This window comes from Mustela nivalis (assembly GCF_964662115.1).
Source record: "Mustela nivalis genome assembly, chromosome: 4".
Classification (NCBI taxonomy): Eukaryota; Metazoa; Chordata; class Mammalia; order Carnivora; family Mustelidae; genus Mustela; species Mustela nivalis.
Window position 1 is genome coordinate 115,522,184 of NC_139023.1, and position 21,218 is coordinate 115,543,401.

Below are 21,218 nucleotides of genomic sequence, written 5' to 3' on the forward strand. Positions count from 1 at the left end.
CTAAGAGTTAATAGATCACATCATTCAGGGGAAAATGCACCGAAAGAAAATACATGCCCGGACTAATTATCCCAGGAATATTTAAGGAAAACACATTAATAAATTGTGGACAAAACAAAACAAACAAACAAAAAAACCTAGAAAAAAAAAGAAAGAACACAACGGTCTAGAGCCCCTAAAGTGTGTTTTAAAAATAAGGAGAAAATCAACAATATAAAATAACAAAAAAGAGGATGATGACGTCCACTGATGACAACAATGTGGAAATCTGAGGCATTCTTAGCAGTAGCAGTTTTCACAAAATGAAAGATTTCAGGGTCATTGGCTATGAAGGGAAAAGGAGAAGTAAGGTGACAGAGGGATATTCAATGCTGCGCTTCTTTCCGTGGTGAACAACAGTCTTAATTAATGAACTTTTCCCTTCAGGAGTGGAATGACATTGAATGTAACCACATATAGATTTACATATAGGAAGTAGTGTGGCAAATGGAATGAGCTGCACTCCCAGAGTCTCCATTTTTTTTTTTTTTTTTTTTTTTTTTGGTGGAAAGAAAGATAGGCAGTTACCTTGTGACAATCGAGGATGGGGTAAAGGGGGAAGTAGTAATACATGTTGGAAATTTACAATGAGGTATGGAAAGCAAGATGGTGGGAGATGGGACAACAAAGCCGGGTGGCAATAAGAACAGGACAAGTGTGGAGGCCTCATATATGCCGTGATATCAAGCCTCTCTGTTAGCACAAAAGTACTAGATCCTGAATCACTTAAATTGTTGTAACCCATTCTCCACTCAATGTGAACCTTTCTAGGTCTAAAAAAAAAAAACAGAAAACAAAATGTTCTTTCGGTTAACATCCTCATTCACTTGCCTGTTATCTTAAATTCAGATCTTACACTATCTGCATTTAAAAGAAAATAATTTGCTGTCTTACTTTGCTAGTCAATAATTCATCTTGGAACTAAAGATGAACCAGATTTCTTTGTATTTCAAGGGGAGGTAATCATGAGAAGAACAGATCAGTGCCAGCTAATTACAATTCTACCACAACCTAGGTTTTAAAATTATAGCTAGATAATTGATGTAGAAGTGTTTTTTATTGCTTTCTCTATGCATATAAGTTAGACATTCTATAATAAAATATTCTGTAAGATACTCTATGCTTCTTTCCTATCCATTAATTCTCAGTCTTATTTGATCTCCATGATTAAAGCATATTCAGGTCAAATAAATTATTCTCAAATGAGAGAGAATTTTTTAACTTTATTTAGTGTAATAATAAGTCTATTTTAGCCTAGGAAAAAAGAAACTCAGTTCTGTGTCTAAACATCCTGACAGGCATCATAAAATGGAAAAGTTTTTTACCCAGGCCATTAAATGCTAAAAGTTTACATGTAAGAAACAGATATTTCAGATGATCATTAAAACGAAGCGATCTCCTCCTCCCCTCCAAAAGGGCATAAAATTGTCGATCCCGTATGACAGCAACATTCTCAAAATTATATTCTATTTGGAAATATGCACAATTTCTCTTTTGATACATTGTAACTCTTTACAATAAAACCCCATTACTGATATTCGAGTCTTGAGCATTTTTTCAAATCATATGCTAAAATTTTTATCAAACACATATTGTAAATTCATTCAAAACTTCTTTAGCATTAAATATGTCCAATCATTTGGTTATATTTTCAATGTTCCAAGATAAATCGAATGTTCATTTTGAGAAATACCACTGGGCTGTAATGGATGAATACTACAGTTCATAATGAAATTTCAAATTAATGGAAAGTATACTCTGAATGATATTAGTATTTCCGAGACATCCATGAATCTTAAGGGAATGGTTAGAAATAAAAAAGAAGAAATCTATTAAAGTGCTCAAAATTGCCAAGTTGTAAAGTACAGAAAAGTTGGCATGTTAAATTAGTTGAATTACGGGGAGTCCAAAATTACAAACTATGCAATATGCACCCGAGCCGATTTGACAGCTTTTAATTTTTTTCATTGCTTTATAACTGCCATAATTATAATTTCCTCTGAATCTGTAAACTATGCCAAAATGTCTGATTTCTGAATGTTTTAAACTACCACAAATTCACAAATGAAATTCAATTTGACAGAAACAATTTGAGTAATAGCGCAGCTTTCTCTGAGGACCTTTTTTTTCTTTCTTTTTTTTTTTTTTAAACAAAAGCCTCTTTTGTTACACAGGAAATTTACTAGGAAAGAATAAAGGAGTAAAACTCCCCTTACTTTGAGTGCTTGAGGATGAATGTAAATTGATATTTTAGAATAAGAAAATACAGTTGGAGCCTCACGTATTAGGATGTGTATTTTTTTTTTTAAGATTTTATTTATTTATTTGACAGAGAGAGATCACAAGTAGGCAGAGAGGCAGGCAGAGAGAGAGAGAGGAGGAAGCAGACTCCCTGCCGAACAGAGAGCCCGATGCGGGACTCGATCCCAGGACCCTGAGATCACGACCTGAGCCGAAGGCAGCGGCTTAACCCACTGAGCCACCCAGGCGCCCAGGATGTGTATTTTGAACCACCTGCAGTAACTCCCCTTTTGTGTGGCCACCAGAAATTAATACGTAATTTGCTGATTTAGAAAAAGTCTATTTTAGCATGTTCTTATTCTAGTGGCATTAAACCATTGAAAGGGGGAGGAGGAGTTATACAAACTCATAAATCTTCATCTCCTCAATTATTCATTTCTTCTTTCTTCCATTCATTTAATATGTATTCTATGACTTCTTGGTCTTAGACTCTGTACTAGTGCCTTAGAGATGTTTCATTAAAAAAAAGAAAGAAGAAAGAAGAAAGAAGAAAGAAGAAAGAAGAAAGAAGAAGAAAGAAGAAAGAAGAAAGAAGAAAGAAGAAGAAGAAGAAGAAGAAGAAGAAGAAGAAGTAGTCGTCCATGCCCTCAAGGATCTTTTATTTAAGTATGGGGTGAGGCCAACAATAAACAAGTAAACAAATACATAATATGTAAAATGGTAATAAGTGATACAGAGAAAAAAAATTAAGCAGGGTAAAGAGGATCCAGAGGGTAAGAAAAGTGTTCTACACAGAATAGTCAGGGATGACCCAAGATAAGGTGATATTTGAGCAGAAATCCAAAAGAAATAATTAAGGAGGGTGACAGGCAAAAACCTGGAGGAAAGGTGTTCCAGGCAGCAGGAATTACAAGTACAAAAAACCAAAATGAGAAATTGCTTGACGAGTTAGAGAAAAATCAGGGAGGCTAGAGTGGCTAGCAGAGTAATAAGTAAAAGACACAGTAGAAAAAATAATTATAAAGTGAAATCAAGGAACAAGGTCATTTAGGGAAACTTAGGCCAGTGTAAGTCCTTTGCTTTTTCTTTGGGTAAGTGGGAAACCAGTGGAAAATGTTATGAACACACATAACACAATTTAATTTAGTTATAGAGGATCACTCTAGCAACATGAAGAAAACAAGACTACAGGTGAGCAAGAAGAGAACAGATAGAAGGAGAACAGTTGGGAGGCTATTGCAATAATCTAGCCAAAAAGGTAAGTTAGAAATATGGTAGTGTTTCCAAACATGTAAATGATGAAAACTGGTCAGATTCTGCATGTCACATAAATTATATACACGCACACATATATATGTGTGTGTATGTATATATATATGTATATATGGTATATATGTATATAAATATATAAAATATGTATAATATTTCTATATATATTATATTATATATATAAAATTTAAAAAAAGAATTTGTGAATGAAATTTCTCACAAGAGGAATATGGACAAGGATGACTTTAAGATTTTTGTCATGAGTAACCAGAGAAAAGTAGGCAGTAGGGTATACTAGTCTGGAGCTCTAGAGAAGGAAAAGGATTCTTCTCCCCCAAAGGATTGTTATAAACTATGTTAATATATAAACCGTGTATTATGAAAAGTTACAACAAACATTTTTTTAAAGATTTATTTATTTTAGGAGAGAGAGAGGGACAGAGGGAAAGGGAGACAGAATTTCAAGCAGACTGAGCGTGGAGCCTGATGCAGGGCTTTATCTCGTGACCCTAAGATCAATACCTGAACTGAAACCAAGAGTCTGGCACTTAACTGACTACGCCACCCAGGAGCCCGAGCAAACATTTCAAATCTAGGAAGCACATGGATGCACATGGTTTATTTATTTATTCAATAGACACTGCTTTTACTCAGGACTCCTGAAGAAACTATATTACATACCAGGAATATATAGTCTACAAACTGAAAATCACTATACTATCTTATTTTATTACTTTATGTGGTTAGTCCTAGAGCGTGTTATGATGTAAATACAATAATAAGATGTATACCTCATGTGGAATATCTGCTTATCAGTGAACATAGGTATAACAGGAGAGCCTTTGTCACTGTCATAGTTCACTGTATTTCATTGTAAATGGAGTACAGAGCCAGAAAGTAGTCAATTAAGTTAAATTCAACGAACTTTCCTTGACTCAGTACTATGCTTAAAGATAAAACAATAAACAAGGCTCAAGTCTTTGGAAGGTAATTGGAATGAAATATTTTTATTTCCTTACAAAAGATGGCACATTTTTATATTTTGCTTACCTTTCCTGTGTAAGGTATAACAGAATGAAAATAGAAAGTTGCTGTTTTGAACTAGACACTAGTGGTATGTCTGGGTGGCTCAGTCAGTTGAGCATCTGCCTTCAGGTTAGGTCATGATCCTGGGGTCAAGTCCTATACTGCGCTCCCTGCTCAGTGGAGAGTCTGCTTCTCCTCCCTCTGCCACTCCCCCAGCTCGCACTCACTCTATTAACCAAGATGCCAATATAATTGCAGACTTTTTAAAAGCAGGAAGTAAAGAACGTAAGGTAGATAAAAAGCAATGAAAAAAAAAAAAAAGAAAATACAATCAGAAAATAACTTGAAAAGCATAGGTAAAATCTTCTTAAACTGATTAGCTTACATTCCTGATAATTGGAAGCATACTCAGACCTCCAAATTTCAATATATAAGAACCCTGTATGATCTCATAAAAATAGAGAAAACTTAATGCATCAAAAACAAGAGTTAATGGTGAAAACTTCTAAAAATAGGGTGCAACAGCATCTCCATTAAGGAGTAAGTAGCATTTAAAAAAAAAAGTATACACATATTTTGAGATATTTTAATCTCCTGATGTTAAAAAGGAAAACTAAGGGTTCCATTAAGACTAAGTTATTCAATCATTACATACTTGTTGAATATACCATAATTTCCAGGCACTATTATTCTTGCTGAGGGCACAGTAGTGATCATGAAATGAAATCATTATGTTCACCAGGTCTATAGTCCAGTGTGGGAGAATACTGTCAATCAAATAATACCACTAATAAATGTATAATCATAAACTGATATAAGGGTACTAAAGAAAAGGAATAAAGTTCTACAGAAGTCTGTCAGATAGTAATTACAAAGTAAGATGATACAGCTTATAGCTAAAACCTAATGGAGAGTTTTCTTGTGTAACTGATTATCATGAGAAGGGTTTGCTATTCAGAGTGAACCTTGGAGTTTTAATGCTTAAAATGACTGAAGAATTCTAAGTAATGCTTAATCAGCTAATCTAGATATATAGTATCAGTGAATAATCAGTGCTTTCTGAAGCTCACAGTGTCAGGTTTAAAAAGAATTCAACTACCAAAAACTCAAGCTCTAAAATCAAGAGCATTCATTTCCTCTTCCTTTAAAGTAGGGACCAAAAGCATGGACTCCAGCAGTGCCTGGGTGCCTCAGTCTGCTAAGTACATGGCTCTTGACTTTGGCTCAGATCCTGATCTCTGGGTTGTGAGATGGAGCTCCAAGGCTGGCATCACGCTTCATGCGGAGTCTGCTTGGGATTCTCTCTCCCTCTGATGAAGGACAGTCAGAAGAAAGTGGGCAGGGACAAGGGACCCTGCCCAAAGAAGAAACCAAACTTGAAAGAATTCTACACCAACCTGAAAGGAGCCCTCCACCCTTCCCCACCGTACAGGTATATGAGTTCGTGGGCAAAAAACCTGATTGGGTGTCAGGCCCATGGAGAGTTAACCAGATTAAAATGGCCTACCAACAAGCCAATAAAAACCCCTAGGTTTAGAAACTCTGGTGACAACTCTCCCAGGCCCCTTCCCTCTTTGGGACCTTTGTACTATTGCTTAATAAACTTTGCTTTGCTGCCCACCACACTTTGTCTGGTCTATCTCTTCATTCTTCCAAGCAGCATGATCAAGAACCACAGGCACTGAAGGAAATGAAATCCTACAGCACCTCTCTCTCCCCCCCTCCTCTTGCTCCTCAAGCTCTCTTTCTCTAAAATATATAAATAAATCTTTAAAAATAAACAGATACATAAACAAACAAACTAATTGCTAGCATGGACCCTGGAGTCAGGTTTTCCAGGCTCATTCTTACAGTTACTACTTTACGACTTGTTACTTAATGCTACTCACTGTTTCTGTACTTCCGTTTCCATATCTGTAAAACTGTGAAGTTATTTTTACCAAACCTCATAGGCTATCAGTAAATGAGCAATACAGTATAAACTACCAGTGTAACAGAAAATCAAAGTAGAAGTTTAAATCAGTAAAGGCTAGAATATCCAACGAGAGTTTTACAAGGGAAAGAAGACTTAAATTAGACATGTATTAAGAAGTAGGAAGGCCTCTAGCTGCCATCTTGCGTCCCCGCGTGTGTGCACCTAATCTCAGCTGGTCCGCCCGAGACCCCCTGAGCGCCAACCCTAGGCCCCCATGCGGTCCCATTTCCGCTCCAACAAGATGAAAGAAACTATCATGAACCATGAGAAACTCACCAAGCTGCAAGCACAAGTGCGCATTGGTGGGAAAGGAACTGCTCGCCGAAAGAAGAAGGTGGTTCATAGAACAGCTACAGCAGATGATAAAAAACTTCAGTTCTCCTTAAAGAAGTTAGGGGTAAACAATATCTCTGGTATTGAAGAAGTGAGTATGTTCACAAACCAAGGAACAGTGATCCACTTTAACAACCCCAAAGTTCAGGCATCGCTGGCAGCGAACACTTTCACCATTACAGGCCATGCTGAGACAAAGCAGCTGACAGAAATGCTACCCAGTATCTTAAACCAACTTGGTGCAGACAGTCTGACTAGTTTAAGAAGACTGGCTGAAGCTCTGCCCAATCAATCTGTGGATGGAAAAGCACCACTTGCTACCGGAGAGGATGATGATGATGAACTTCCAGATCTTGTGGAGAATTTTGATGAAGCTTCCCTGAATGAAGCAAACTGAATTGAGTCAACTTCTGAAGAAGATAAAACTTAAAGAAGTTACTGGGAGCTGCTATTTTATATTATGACTGCTTTTTAAAATTTTGTTCATGGATCTGATAAAATCTAGATCTCTAATATTTTCAAGCCCAAGCCCCTTGGACACTGCAGCTCTTTTCAGTTTTTGCTTATACACAATTCATTCTTTGCAGCTTATTAAGCTGAAGAAGCCTGGGAATAAAGTTTGAAACAAGATTAATAAAGTTCTTTGCCTAGGATACGGTTTTTCTTTTTATTTCATTAACATTGATTTGTACATGGAAAGCAAAGATGTTTATAGAAAGCTAATCATGGCATGTAATATGGCTGGTAATCTTTGGTGAAATTTGATTAAAGATTTTAAATGGCCGTATAATATTAAAAAAAAAAAAAAAGTAGGAAGGCGTTAAGTGAAGAGGAAGGTATCAGACACGTGAAAGGGAGGATAACAAGATGAGCCAAATTCCAGAACTGGACGTGAACATGACATGTTTGAAGAGTAATGAGAGAAGAGGAGCTTCACAAAAATTAAGTGTGAATATCAGCAGAATCATTTATCTGGAGTATGAAAAGTTCACTGATATTATTTCAGATACCACATCTAACTAAACCTTTCATTTAGTTTAGTTCAGGAAAAGGGAAGTACCCTTTTCCAGCCACTTGTCTCTGGGAAGCTCACTGTACTTACAAAGCAAAATACTGTAAAAGATAGAGATCCAGATCTCAGAGCCCAGTGGTCTTCTATTAAACCAGACAATGAAGACATTTGGAAAAATATAAGAACATGCCCCTGTCTTTGCTATTTTTTTTTAATTTGGGGGAAAAATAGTTATTTTTCATAAAATTATTTTATTTAACATATAATGGCTTTAGTGCTATTATATTTTTCAAATATCTGTTTCAATTACTAATGAAGTAAGTAATAATTGATGCAATGCACAAAAACAAAAGCTATTCCAGGTCCTTAACAATTTTTAAGAGTACCCCCAGCTGCTAGGTTTGGACAACAGACAGCTTTCAACTGAATCCCTCTTCAGAGCTTGGCCTCAACTCTCAGCCTTTGCTGCTTTGCCAAAGCAGATCATAACCCCTTCTAAGGGCAGCCTGCATCAATCGGTCAATGTGAAAGTACAGAGATTGCTTCCAATTGCATCAATTTCGGACAAACAGGAAGGACCATCTCAGCCTGAGAGGTCACTATAGGGTCAGCTAAGGCTCTGCTGTAGTGCATCATAGTGCAACTTATCCTTACACCCAATCCTGCTTCCTTCATTCTGCACCCCTGATTGTATGAATGGAGATTTCTGTGATTTGTCCTGCAAAATGACCACCCCGACCTGCACATACCAGGCAGGCTAAAGAATGTTATTTGTGAGACATGTCCTGCGTAAGTGATCTCAGGAGCCTGATTACTTGACACTGGCTGGCCTTAAAGTCAGAACTGGCCCTTCTGTTCTAGAGGCCAAGAGCTATAAATCTTGCTTTCCATCCCCTCCTGCTCCAGGCTGGGCTGGTCCCCGAGAATGGAATCTGGGAGGGGAGGCAAGCACACCTAGCCCAGGCTCTTTGAAGGTGTAGACGAAGTAACATAATGCGGCTCACTCAACTCGCACGTAGGCAAACAAATGTTTAACTTCAGACCCCGTCATTTGCCCTATAAGATGGCCCTTATGGGGATGGTCAATTGGAAGTCTCACCTGAAGGGAGGACACTCCACTGGGGACTCCAGCTGGGCTGTCTCCACGGGGCTTCCCCAGGTAATGAGATTGGATGTTGTTAAGTACCTGATTTGACATAACTTTTTGTCTTTTGCTCCTTTACTGCTTACCACTGCCCTCATCTGGGTGCAGATTTCCCCTCCCTTCTTTCTGCTTCTAGTACATTTTTATAATATCAATAAAGTAGTTGTCCCCCTTCAAAACTGAGAGTATGGCTGCTATGAATCTTTTCTTCAGAATACTCCTCATAGGTACAGTTCATGAGAGGGCCATTGGTAACTGGAATGATTAGAATGCTACAAACAAAATCAGTCAAGAGATGGGTTCCTTGTGAAAGCCAGACAAGACTGTCTCAGTATCAGTTCGAACTGAAAGACCAGGTATAGGGTCTTCTGGTAGGAAGAGTCTCAAGGACCTCCTTGTATTTAGTATTTTAACTTCACATCTTTCAGTTTAAAGCTCTGAACAACCAATAGGGTGATTTTATTACTATACTAGAAAACCCTGGCTTACAGCCTTGGCTGCTGGGTTGGCTTCTGGGAGGCCCACTGCTGCTCAAGGCTGCTGGCTACCATAGCTGAATGTTTATTCTAACAATGCTGATTTGAAGTGGTGCTTTGAGATCTGGAAAGCTGGCCTTCACTATAATGGTCTTCCTCTCACATTCACAAACACCAGGAGCTTCATTTGGCTGGTAATGGTTTTCTTGACACATACCCCAGTTTTAATTTAAACTCGATTTTAATTTTCACAACCACTCTGTGAAAAGGTACTAAACGTATAGGGTTTTAAGCTCAGAGATGTCAAAATACAAGAGAGTAAGCATCCCCTAAATCCAGATCTTTTAATTCCAAGTTCTATTTTCTTTCCACTTTCTCTCATTTCCTGAGCTGAGCATTACACATGTCTAGCATTTTACAACACTGTATCAATAAACAATCTATAACTTGCTTACTTTTGATTTTAGCCTTGGAGCCACAATAAATATCAGTTATAGCTGTTGATGATGAATGCAAAAGTTGGACTTATTATTGAGGGTATTTACAATAAATCTTATACAAAAAAATAATAACCTCCAAATTCACTTGTTTTATCCATATGTATTTCCACACACTGGACCGACTTCAGCAAAGTGCACACACACATATCATCAGAAATGACTACTTTCCTGACAATCTGAGCAAAGTAAACTCCTCTGCTCAATATCTCTGCTCAAAGACATGAATCTAGGGGACATATCCTGAAGGATAGGAACCAGAATGATGTCATTCTTCTTGCATAATGATATGGGCAATAAGGAATTTACAGATTTTTTTTCAAAGTCTTTAACAGGCTATTGTAATTCTTACTTAAAACCAACTATTTAAAATTAACTCCAAGAACTGAGATAAACACTGGCTGAGATTAGCCATATTGTACCAATGAAAGCAGAATCGTTAGTTTAATTTGGTCGTAAGTGTTTTTAACTCATTTTATATTTTCTTATATGACACACATGGAATCCTAAATTTGTAATCTGGAATATCACTTCCCATATCAGTTATCGTAAGGAGAAATCTTTAACCAAATCTACACAACTAAAATAAATAATTTTACTTTTGGCTTCAGGCCCTCTAACTCAGTAACCCCTCTCAGTTAAATTAATCAAGCCAATAGACAAAATAATCATTTAGTGAAAGGTCTATGTTTGGAGCCAAAAATCTCTTAGAAGGAAACAAAATACGTAATTTTCAACTTAAAGAAATTCCAGAATCTAATATGCAAGAATATATTAGTATCACTCTACTCAGGGTGCAGATTATGTGTGATTTATGCCATTTACCAGTGGATATTTTCGCTAAAAAAGACTATAAAAAGGATAGAGAAAATAGTAAGGTTCTGCATATTGAAAGAACTTATAGATTTTATGCCTATTTTTTTAAAATGCCATAAATACTTCTAAAAAGCTTTAAATATCTGACAGACTAGAATTGTGTACAGCATCAGAGAACTAGATACAAACTTGAAGAAGACAGAATTTAGTTCAATAAGAAAAAGGGAATTTTAAGGACAACAGCCATTTAATAAAAGTGCAAATACTCTCTGGAAAACAATATGGAATTTCCTCAAGAAGTTAAAAATAGAACTACCCTACGACATGGCAATTGCACTACCAAGTATTTACCCAAAGGATACAGAAATACTGATTTGAAGGGAGACATGCATTCCAATGTTTATAGCAGCATTATCAACAACAGCCAAATTATGGAACAAGTACAAATGTCCACTGACTGATGAATGGATAAAGCAGATTTGGGGTGTGTGTGTGTGTGTGTGTGTGTGCACTCAGTCATAAAAATGAATGAGATTGTCATTTGCAACAATGTGGGTGAAGCTGAGTGCATTATGCTAAGTGAGATAAAAAAGTCCGAGAAAGCCAAATCCGTATGGTATTACTCAGACTCAGAATTTAAGAAACAAATTAAATGTTTGTTTAATTTGTTAAAATTAAACTATAATTTTAATTTAGTTAAAATTAAATAAACTATAGAGAACAAAAGGAGTGGAGCGCAGGGAGGTGGGTAGGGGGATGGGTTAAATAAGTGATGGGTATTAAGGCAGGCACTTGTGATGAGCACTGGATGTATGTAAGTGATGAATCATTAAATTCTACCCATTAAAGCTAATATTACACTGTATGCTAACTAACTGGAATTAAAAAAAAAAACTTGGAAGGAAAAAAAATAAATCAATCAATAAAAGTACAGAGAGCTCTTACAGAATCTTCTTAGAGTTGTAAACATGAAATAATAGTCCTCACATGAAAAGGGACCATGTAAACCATGATACATAATAAAGTCCCAATAAACATAAACTTCCCAATTTCCCTATCCCTGAATATGAACTAATTTATGGAATAAATTGATACGGTTGAAAAAAAGAGAAGGGAAAAGTTATAAAATGTTTAATTATGAAAATTATAGGTAAAATAGTCATAAAAAGCACTCCTCGTGCTTAAAAAAATTTTCCTGATGTTTTAAGGCATCAGGAAAAACATATGAACACACCCTAAGAATAAATACTTGAAAATAATAATTATCTGCAAGCTTATATATAATCATTACATCCTCCTTATTTTCAGACACGATTGTTTGTATTTCTCATTTCTAACCCACCCATCATTAATTACCTCGTTTGGTGTCTTCAAGTTCACTCCCTGAACTGGTTAAGAAAATGATTCAGAAAAAGTGTGGCTTCAATTAAGAAGTCTAGTTGACAGTTAATTTTTCTTTCTTAATCATGGCACATCATTTTGATTAAAGGAGAATCATGCAATCAGCTCAAACAGATTGCATCTCTGGTCCCTTGTTCCTTCATGTCTACCACATTTATTAAAATAAAAATGCACTCTGAAGAAGGTAGCAGATTCCAGAATGAGACACAGAAAAAACAAAACAAAATAACACTGTTAATTTCAATGCAATACGAGTATCAATCCCTACATTCACAAGGACCACTTAACCAACGACCACTTGCTACAAGATTTTCTGTTTCTATAAATTGCTCTTATTACCTTATGCCACTTTTCACACTACCCCGTGCACAAAGTTACATGGATATTATACAAGTTGGCAGTTTGGATAGCGATTATGAAAAAACTGGCCTGCTTAGGAAATGGATTATTCATAAATTAGGCTGTGTGACTTCAATAGCTAATAAATTATGGTACTTTATGACTGAGTATAATTATATACTTTATAATGTGAGAAAGGTAAACCAATTGCCAAGTAAAGAAAAATAGCTAAAATTAGCATAACTCAGTGCTTTGCTTTCTCCTGGGAGTATCTTTATCGTTATTCCCCATAAAAGATTTAATTGGTAAGTTAATAATTATTCAGTAATCATTCACTAACGGACATATTTTAATTATACAATTTTAAGAAACAAGCAAAAGTAAAACTTAATACATAACTGGATGAGTAAAATAGAAGCAGTGATGAAATGCTGAGAATTTAATTTAGAAGTCTCTCAACCAGATTGGAATATAAAAAGTTTACCTCAAATATCAACAAAAAAAGTAATATTCTATTTTGCATTCATACAATAATAAAAAACATTCGTTTTTTCATGTAAGGTATTTATCCCTATAACCTACAACCACTTACTGAATTCAATTAATCCATTTAAAATTACGTGGATAATAATACTAAAAAGCACACATATTCATTGCACTATCCTACTTAAAACTTCCTACAAAATTCTGTTATACAATACGTAACTCTCTCTGACTAGCTCTGCCTTATGTCTCTCCCCCTATCAGATTCCACCTTCAATTCAAAATTCCTGGCCTCACATATATGTTTTATGCATTGACGGAATTACTCATGAATTGCTCTAAGTCTAAATTTTTGTTCTCTTGTGCTCACTTAATGGATGTATTAAGTACCATTATCCAAAACTTAGAAACAAGGCCAAAAAGATGACTACACACTAAACTATTTTTAAAATGCTCTGCCAAGAATTACTGAATTCTGTAGAACATTATAGTATTATTTGATTTTGCTATTTACTATTACTATTAATTAAGGGCTGCAGCTAAGTGAAGTCACATGGTAACTTGTAGATTTGCATCCAGTAAAGATACAAATGTTCTTGCTGATAATGGATTATTGCCCTGTAGAACATTAGCTGGTCTTCTTTTTTTTTTTTTTTAAAGGTTTTATTTATTTATTTATTTATTTATTTATTTTTTTAACTTTTTATTTTTTATAAACATATATTTTTATCCCCAGGGGTACAGGTCTGTGAATCACCAGGATTACACACTTCACAGCACTCACCAAAGCACATACCCTCCCCAATGTCCATAATCCCACCCCCTTCTCCCAAACCCCCTCCCCCCAGCAACCCCCAGTTTGTTTTGTGAGATTAAGAGTCACTTATGGTTAGTCTCCCTCCCAATCCCATCTTGTTTCATTTATTCTTCTTCTAAAGACAACTATCATTAGCTGGTCTTCTATTCAATTTTGTAATCTTATTCTAACATTATCTTATTAAATTTCTATAAATACCTAATTTCTAATGCTTTTTAAACAATTTACTAATTTCTCTTAATTAGTTGAGTAAATCTTTGATTCTTGCCCCATCTATATTTGTATAAACTTTTAAACTTTCTGAAATGTTTTAAACTTTTGGAAAATTGTACCTTTAGATAACCCACTGAGATATCCTAGTGGACTCACATGCCAGAATCGATTAAACTGCATTGTTAGAGAATTCACTTCACAGTCTGTTTGAGGCCAAGCATGTCCTGTCTTGGATACCAAAGTGATTCCCAAGTGACAACAGTATTTTACCTTTGCTGACTCTGTTTTTCTGTTTTTTTTTTCTTTCTCCTGGTTTTATAATGGATTTGTTTTGTTTGGTTGGTCGGTTTGGTTCCTTTTGTTTGTTTTTGCTGCTAACAAATTCTGTTTTTTCTTTCTTATCTAACTCCTGCTGAGTCTGTCTGGTCTCAAACCACTAAGCCAGATACAACTATATAGTTGAGAAAGCACCCTATGTTAAGTCATAGCTTCAGCTATGCTCCTTTCTACACCCAAGTGAGGAACTAGTAACCAATGGACCTAAGCCAGTTTCAACAACATGGTCTAGGAAGCCCCTGTGTATATGTGAGCCCCTGAGTATAGTTTTATATGATCAATAAATCCTTATTTGTGAGGCATCTAATTTAATGGTCTGATCATTTACTATCTCCACTGATGCTGGAGATCTAGTATCTCCTGAAAAGAGACAACAGAAAATCTGACTTATTAAGAGTTTTTGTCTGTGGAGTTAAGAGCTCAAATTAATTAAAATTGTGTGCCCACTAAAAAGGAGGGCAACTCTTTGAGATCTGGATAAAGGTAAATCAGAAGTCAGGTTCTCAAAAAATAGGGTCTCAGAGTCTCATGGAAAGAACTGCACTGTTAAATATAGTTAATCTCTGGAAGGACAGGGACCTTAACAAATTTTGGAGACCTCAGAAGAAAGGAATTAGCCAAATTTATAGTTACTACAAGTGATATCTAATGGAGAAGCAGGTTAGAATTTCTAGTCTAGAAATTTCTAGAAAGCAAATAAAAGCTTTAAAAGATCTAGTCCTACATTTCTTAATGACAGTTCTAGATAGCAGTTACTCTGTACCCTAAGCTCAAGGAGGAACACAAATTAACTAACATCTCCTACTGCATGAATGCAAATAGTAAGTCCATTAAAAAAAAAAAACAAACAACCACCACGATCAGCCTTTTTACTGAAATCAATAATCTTAATATAATAATTATATCATAAATATGGTGTAGTAATGTTTATAATATGGTAGCATACAATACTATGTTACAGTACTCTTTGGAAAAATACTTAAGATCTAAAAGAGCAATGTTAAGAAAAAGATATCCAAATATTAGGAATAAGGCCAAGAGGATGATTGCATGTCTTGTTAATGTCTATTGGAAGATTAAATAATTCTCAAGGGGACTGTCCTGATTTTGATTTTGTCATCTGCTGTTAATCAAGGGCACAGACTCTGTGAAGTTACATGTTAATAAGCAGATTTGTGCCCAATAGAGATACAAATGTTTTTGTAAAAAAGATAATCTGAAATATGAGTTTATTGCACTATAAGACATTAATCAGGTTTATAATCACAGTCTTATTCTAATATTTATTAAACTTCCTATAAATAACCTGTTCCTCAGATATCATTTGAATAGCTCTAATTTTCACTGGTTCCCTGACAGATTAATTAGAACAAATCTTTGACCTGTGTACAAAAGTCATATTTTTTAAAATTATCATTTTATAGCAGCTATTTAAGACACTACTTATTTTATGAAACCTTTTGTGAACACTCAAGAATTTATTCATTTATGCCACTATCCTACTGTAATAATTTACTTATTGTCTATTTTGTTTTGCTATACCTAAGAGCCCTGGTGACCTAGACCCTGTTGATATTTTTTTTTTTTAATATAACTTTTTTTTTTAATATAATTTTTTATTTTTTATAAACATATATTTTTATCCCCAGGGGTACAGGTCTGTGAATCACCAGGTTTACACACTTCACAGCACTCACCAAAACACATACCCTCCCCAATGTCCATAATACCACCCCCTTCTCCCAAACCCCCTCCCCCCAACAACCCTCTTGATATTTTTGCTCCATCTCCACAGCTTCAAAAAATCAATTACATAAACATCAATTAATAAATGATAACTAAATACACGAATGAGGTAATTAATAAAATTAAAGCTGAATTTTATTTATTTCTTCATTGCAAAATAATCTGGGTTCCTCTTACTTGAATCTTTGTGCTACCTTACCAATAATTAAGAGCCAATTATATCCCCTCAATTCTATTTTTCTGAGTTGTTAATGGACTGCTCACTATTTGACACAACTTAGATCTGTAATAGTCAGATTCCAGAACCAGTAATTTCTGTCCTATTCTAGTTAGGTGTCCTTGCAAGTAAGGAACCTGTATTTTTTAAATGTAAGAACTCCAACACCCTCACAGAAGATCTAGATTGTTTTTAAAGCAGTATTTTCTTGTTCTTAAATATTACATAATTAAGTCTCCATAAATAAAGAGACCTCCTCTTCCTGCTCACCATGACATCTGCATGCCTTTCAAACAGTACCTAACACTTGTTGGACACACAGCTGGCACTGAGCTCAGCTGAGAATTCATATTGCTCAGCTAGTAAGTCCATTTAACAGAACTATCTTCTGAATTTTTCTTCAGTTTGGGCTGCTGTACTATAAGCAACTTGATTGTGATTTTATTATGCAATTCTGTGGTTTTTTAAGTATTTTTAAAAGTATTTCTTAATGAAGATTTTGTATATTGCTTTACTGAAATAGACTTGCTTATTGAACCAGAATAATTTGCTATTTTATCTTGAAAGAATTATTATTTTTACATATAGGAACTTTTAGAAAAGCCACTGTGTCAAAATGGGGAAATCATTTTATGTTGTTCTTTTGTAAGAATAAAACCAATTTCTGTAAAAATCACTTGTACGGGTCAATGTTCTGATTTCCTTAAAATTACCTAATGGTCTACTTACAACAACTAGGGAAGAATCATGAAAAGCTGGAGATTTTAGTACTTTTATGTTCAACTCCACTGCACTGAATCAAAACACAGAAAACAAAACTGTATACTGAACAACAGAGGTTTATCTTTGAACTTCTTTACTTAACAGACCTTACAGGCTTCCAACTGTGTAACAGTAAGTTCCCTTCAAGAAATCATAATATCACTTCATAAAAGTTAATGGTGCCCCAACTCCCTTTTGTTATGCAGGACTTCCTAGAGAGATGAATGCTCCTGGGAAAAAGCATGCATTAACAGTTCTTTTCTCTTTCTCTAAATGTAAACCCAGCACTTCAGTTCTTGTTGCTCAGCTATAGCAACTTCCAGTGGACTGCTGGGTCAAGTTAAATCTCTAAGATCAGGGTACTCGCATACCCACTTGGTTCAGTGAGAGTTTCTATGTACTGTTATTATTATTAAAAAAATAAAAGAAAGAGAATCACTGTGATTCATGAACCATAGCTAAGTGGCTGATCTTCTTTTCACTGAAAATCACTATTTATATTAATGTATCTGCATTTCTTTGGAACATAAATCGACTGAAAGGAACAGCATGCTGAGATATACTGTCTCACCCCGACTAGTTCCTGATACATGATATGAATTATCTGACACCTGCTTGCCTCCCATTCAAATCCATACCGTCTAAATATTCAAGCTAAAAACCCTACTGGGGGGTGTATTCTTCCAAAAGAATGAAGAAGTAAAACAGACAAGAGCAAAAACTTCAGGGTGTTACAGTTGTCTCACGGAAGTTTAAAAATCTTAAATTATGACCAGACAGACAAGTACTATTACTAAATACACTACAGTTCAAAATTTGTTTTGAGGTAAATAAGGTACTTTATAAATAGATTTTTTTAACATAATTTTTAAGTATTTGACATCTTTGATATCAGTGTATATTACCATTTTGGATAACATTATCTTGCAATTTATCAGAAGGTACTTTTAAAGTAGTAATTATCAAATTATAATGTGATTAATTATATGTGTCCACATGGATGTTCACAGCAGTTAAACTTGTTTTTTATTTATAAAAACAAAGGATGCAAATTAAATTTCTTTGTAAATAGCCAGGACAGCATCTTTAGGGCAAATGCTTTTTTCTTAATTTCACCATCAAGAAATAACTAGACTGAGTAAACTTTCTAATTCAAGTGTACAAAAATGTAGTAAAATATGCAAATCTTAAATGTACCTACTATTTTTTTCTAAGCAACATAAATTGATTTTGAAAATGTAATCCATTTCCAAAAACTAACCAAATGCGAAACCAGGTAAAAAGATTATTCTAATAAAGCAATAACATATAAAAAACTTTTTTTTTAAGATTTTATTTATTTATTTGACAGACAGAGATCACAAGTAGGCAGAGAAGCTGGCAGAGAGAGAGAGAGAGGAGGAAGCAGGCTCCCTGCTGAGCAGAGAGCCTGATGTGAGGCTCTATCCCAGGACCCAGGGATCATGACCTGAGCCCAAGGCAGAGGCTTAACCCACTGAGCCATCCAGGTGCTCCTAAAGAACTTTTTAAGGGCTGTTTTTGTTGTGGCTTAAAAAGCCAACTCAACACCATTGTAAGATATATTTTAAATGTGAGTTTGGCTTTTAAAATATTTTTTTTTCTAAATGACTATTTTAAAAGGCATTATTATTATTATTATTGGTTTCTTGCTTGATCTTTGTTATTAATAAAAATGCAGTATCATTCACATCAGTATAGTACCTTAAAATTTGCAGAAACTTTTCAGATAAAATATATTATCTGAGTTTTATAACTCTATAGGTAGAGTATTATTATGAGCTGAAAGGAATGACTAGAATTTTGTATCTTTTTCCAAATCATTGTTCCTTTCATCAAGCCCTACTTGCTTAAAATGAAAAGTTAAAATCATGTATGACATAAAAGAATTCCTATTTTGTAAATTTGTTTATTTTGATCATTTTTTTATGTTAGGAGACACAGTCTTTCTTTGATCTTTAAGCAATGTATTATATTCTAGACAAGGTTCACAAAGAGGAAAAAAATGCATATCCTTATAAGATATTAAAGATGAGAAGGCACTTAAAGGTGTTTGGGGGAAAAATAAATATCATAAAGTTGTTTATTAATTTCCTACATTTTAAGAATTATCACCTTTTTTTATAGTTTTAGTAACTAAAGATATTTTATATGTTTTCTTCCCTTCTAAAATGTTCAGTACTCCCCACTCCACCTGTCACACACATACTATCACACCACAAATTTCTCTTTTGGACCAGAACTAGCCTGAGGCACAATCCACAGGAAGCTCTGAAGGAGACAAAGCAGAAACAGCAGGTGCAGAGGCTGCAAAGCAGGACAGAGGTGGTCAATGTGTGATTCTCAGACAGTTTCTTAAAGAATCAAATACATGTTTCTTGCATAATATTAGCCCACAATTTTTGCTCAATTTAAGCTGCTATCATATGGAAAATATGATACTATATATTTAAAAACAAAAAACAAAACAAAACAAAAAAAAGAACAACCACTGAAAAACTGTTAGAACTGATAAATAAATTCAGTAAACTCACAAGACATAAAATGAATGTACAGAAATCTGTTGCATTTCTATACACCAATAATGAAGCAGCAGAAATTAAGAAAACAATCCCATTTACAATTGCACCAAAAATCATCAAACACCAAAGAATAAACCCAATGAAGGAGGTGAAAGATCTGTACTCTGAAATCTATAAAACACCATGAAAGAAATTGGAGATGACACAAAGAAATGGAAAGATATTCCATGCTCATGGATTAGAAGAACAAACACTTAAAATATCTATCCCAAGCAGTCTATACATTTAAAGCAATCCCTATCAAAATACCAATAGCATTTTTCACAGAACTAGAACAAATAATTCTAAAATTTGGGAACCATAAAAGACCCCAAATAGCCAAAGGAAGCTTGAAAAAGAAAAGCAAAGCTGGAGGTATCAAAATTCTGGACTTCAAGTCATATTACAGAGCAAGAGTAATCAAAACAGCATGGCACTGACACAAGAAAATAAACACATAAATCAACAGAACAGAAAACCCAGATATAAAGCCACAACTATACAGTCAATTAGTCTTTGATAAAATGGGAAAGTCTACCCAATAAGAAAAGAAGTCTTTCAACAATTGGTGTTGGGAGAACTGGACAGAAATAGGCAAAGGAATGAAACTGGGCTATTTCTTACACCATACATAAAAATAAATTCAAAATGGATGAAAGACCTAAATGTGAGACAGTAAACCACCAAAATCCTAGAAAAGAACATAGGCAGTAACCTTCTCGATAGAAGTTGTAGCAATGTTTTTCTAGGTATGTCTCCTGGGGCAAGGGAAACAAGAGCAAAAATAAACTATTGGAACGACTTCAAAATAAAAAGCTTCTGCATAGCAGAAGAAATAATCAAGAAAACGAACAGGCAACCGATGGAATGAGAGATGACATTTGCAAATGATATATCCAATAAAGGGTTATTATCCAAAACATATAAAGAACATTAAAAACCCAACACGCAAAAAACAACCCAATTAAAAAATGGGCAGTAGGCCTGAATGGACATTTCTCCAAAGATGACATACAGATGGCCAACAGACACATGAAAAGATGTTCACTATAACTTACCATCAGGGAAATGTAAATCAAAACTACAATGCGTTATCACTTCACACCTGTCAGAATAGCTAAAATTAACCTAAAAAACAAGAGGTGTTGACAGGATGTCAGAGAAAAGGGAACCCTTGTGCACTGCTGGTGGGAATGCAAAGTGGAACAGCCACTCTGGAAGACAGTATGGAGGTTCCTCAAAGAGTTAAAATAGAACTACCCTAAGATTCAGGATCCAACAACTGCACTCCTAGGTGTTTACCCAAAAAAATACAAGAACACTAAGTCACCCCAATGTTTATAGCAACACTACTTAATAGTCAAGATACAGAAGCAGCCCAAGTGTCTATCAATTGACGGATGGAAAAAGAAGATGTGGTGTGTGTGTGTGTGTGTGTGTGTGTGTGTATAATGTATAATGGTGTGTGTGTGTATAGGGGTTATTTATATGTATATA

General features: G+C 34.9%; 1 protein-coding gene and 1 pseudogene across 7 annotated transcripts in view; one reads left to right on the top strand and one right to left on the bottom strand.

Moving 5' to 3' along the window:
- CCSER1 (coiled-coil serine rich protein 1) overlaps nt 1-21,218 on the bottom strand; it is a 1,379,910-nt gene that overhangs the window by 1,193,227 nt on the left and 165,465 nt on the right. The window lies entirely within an intron of this gene.
- Nucleotides 6,675-7,686, top strand: LOC309862677 (transcription factor BTF3 pseudogene; annotated as a pseudogene). Its single transcript has one exon. The product of its transcript is annotated as a transcription factor BTF3 pseudogene (transcript).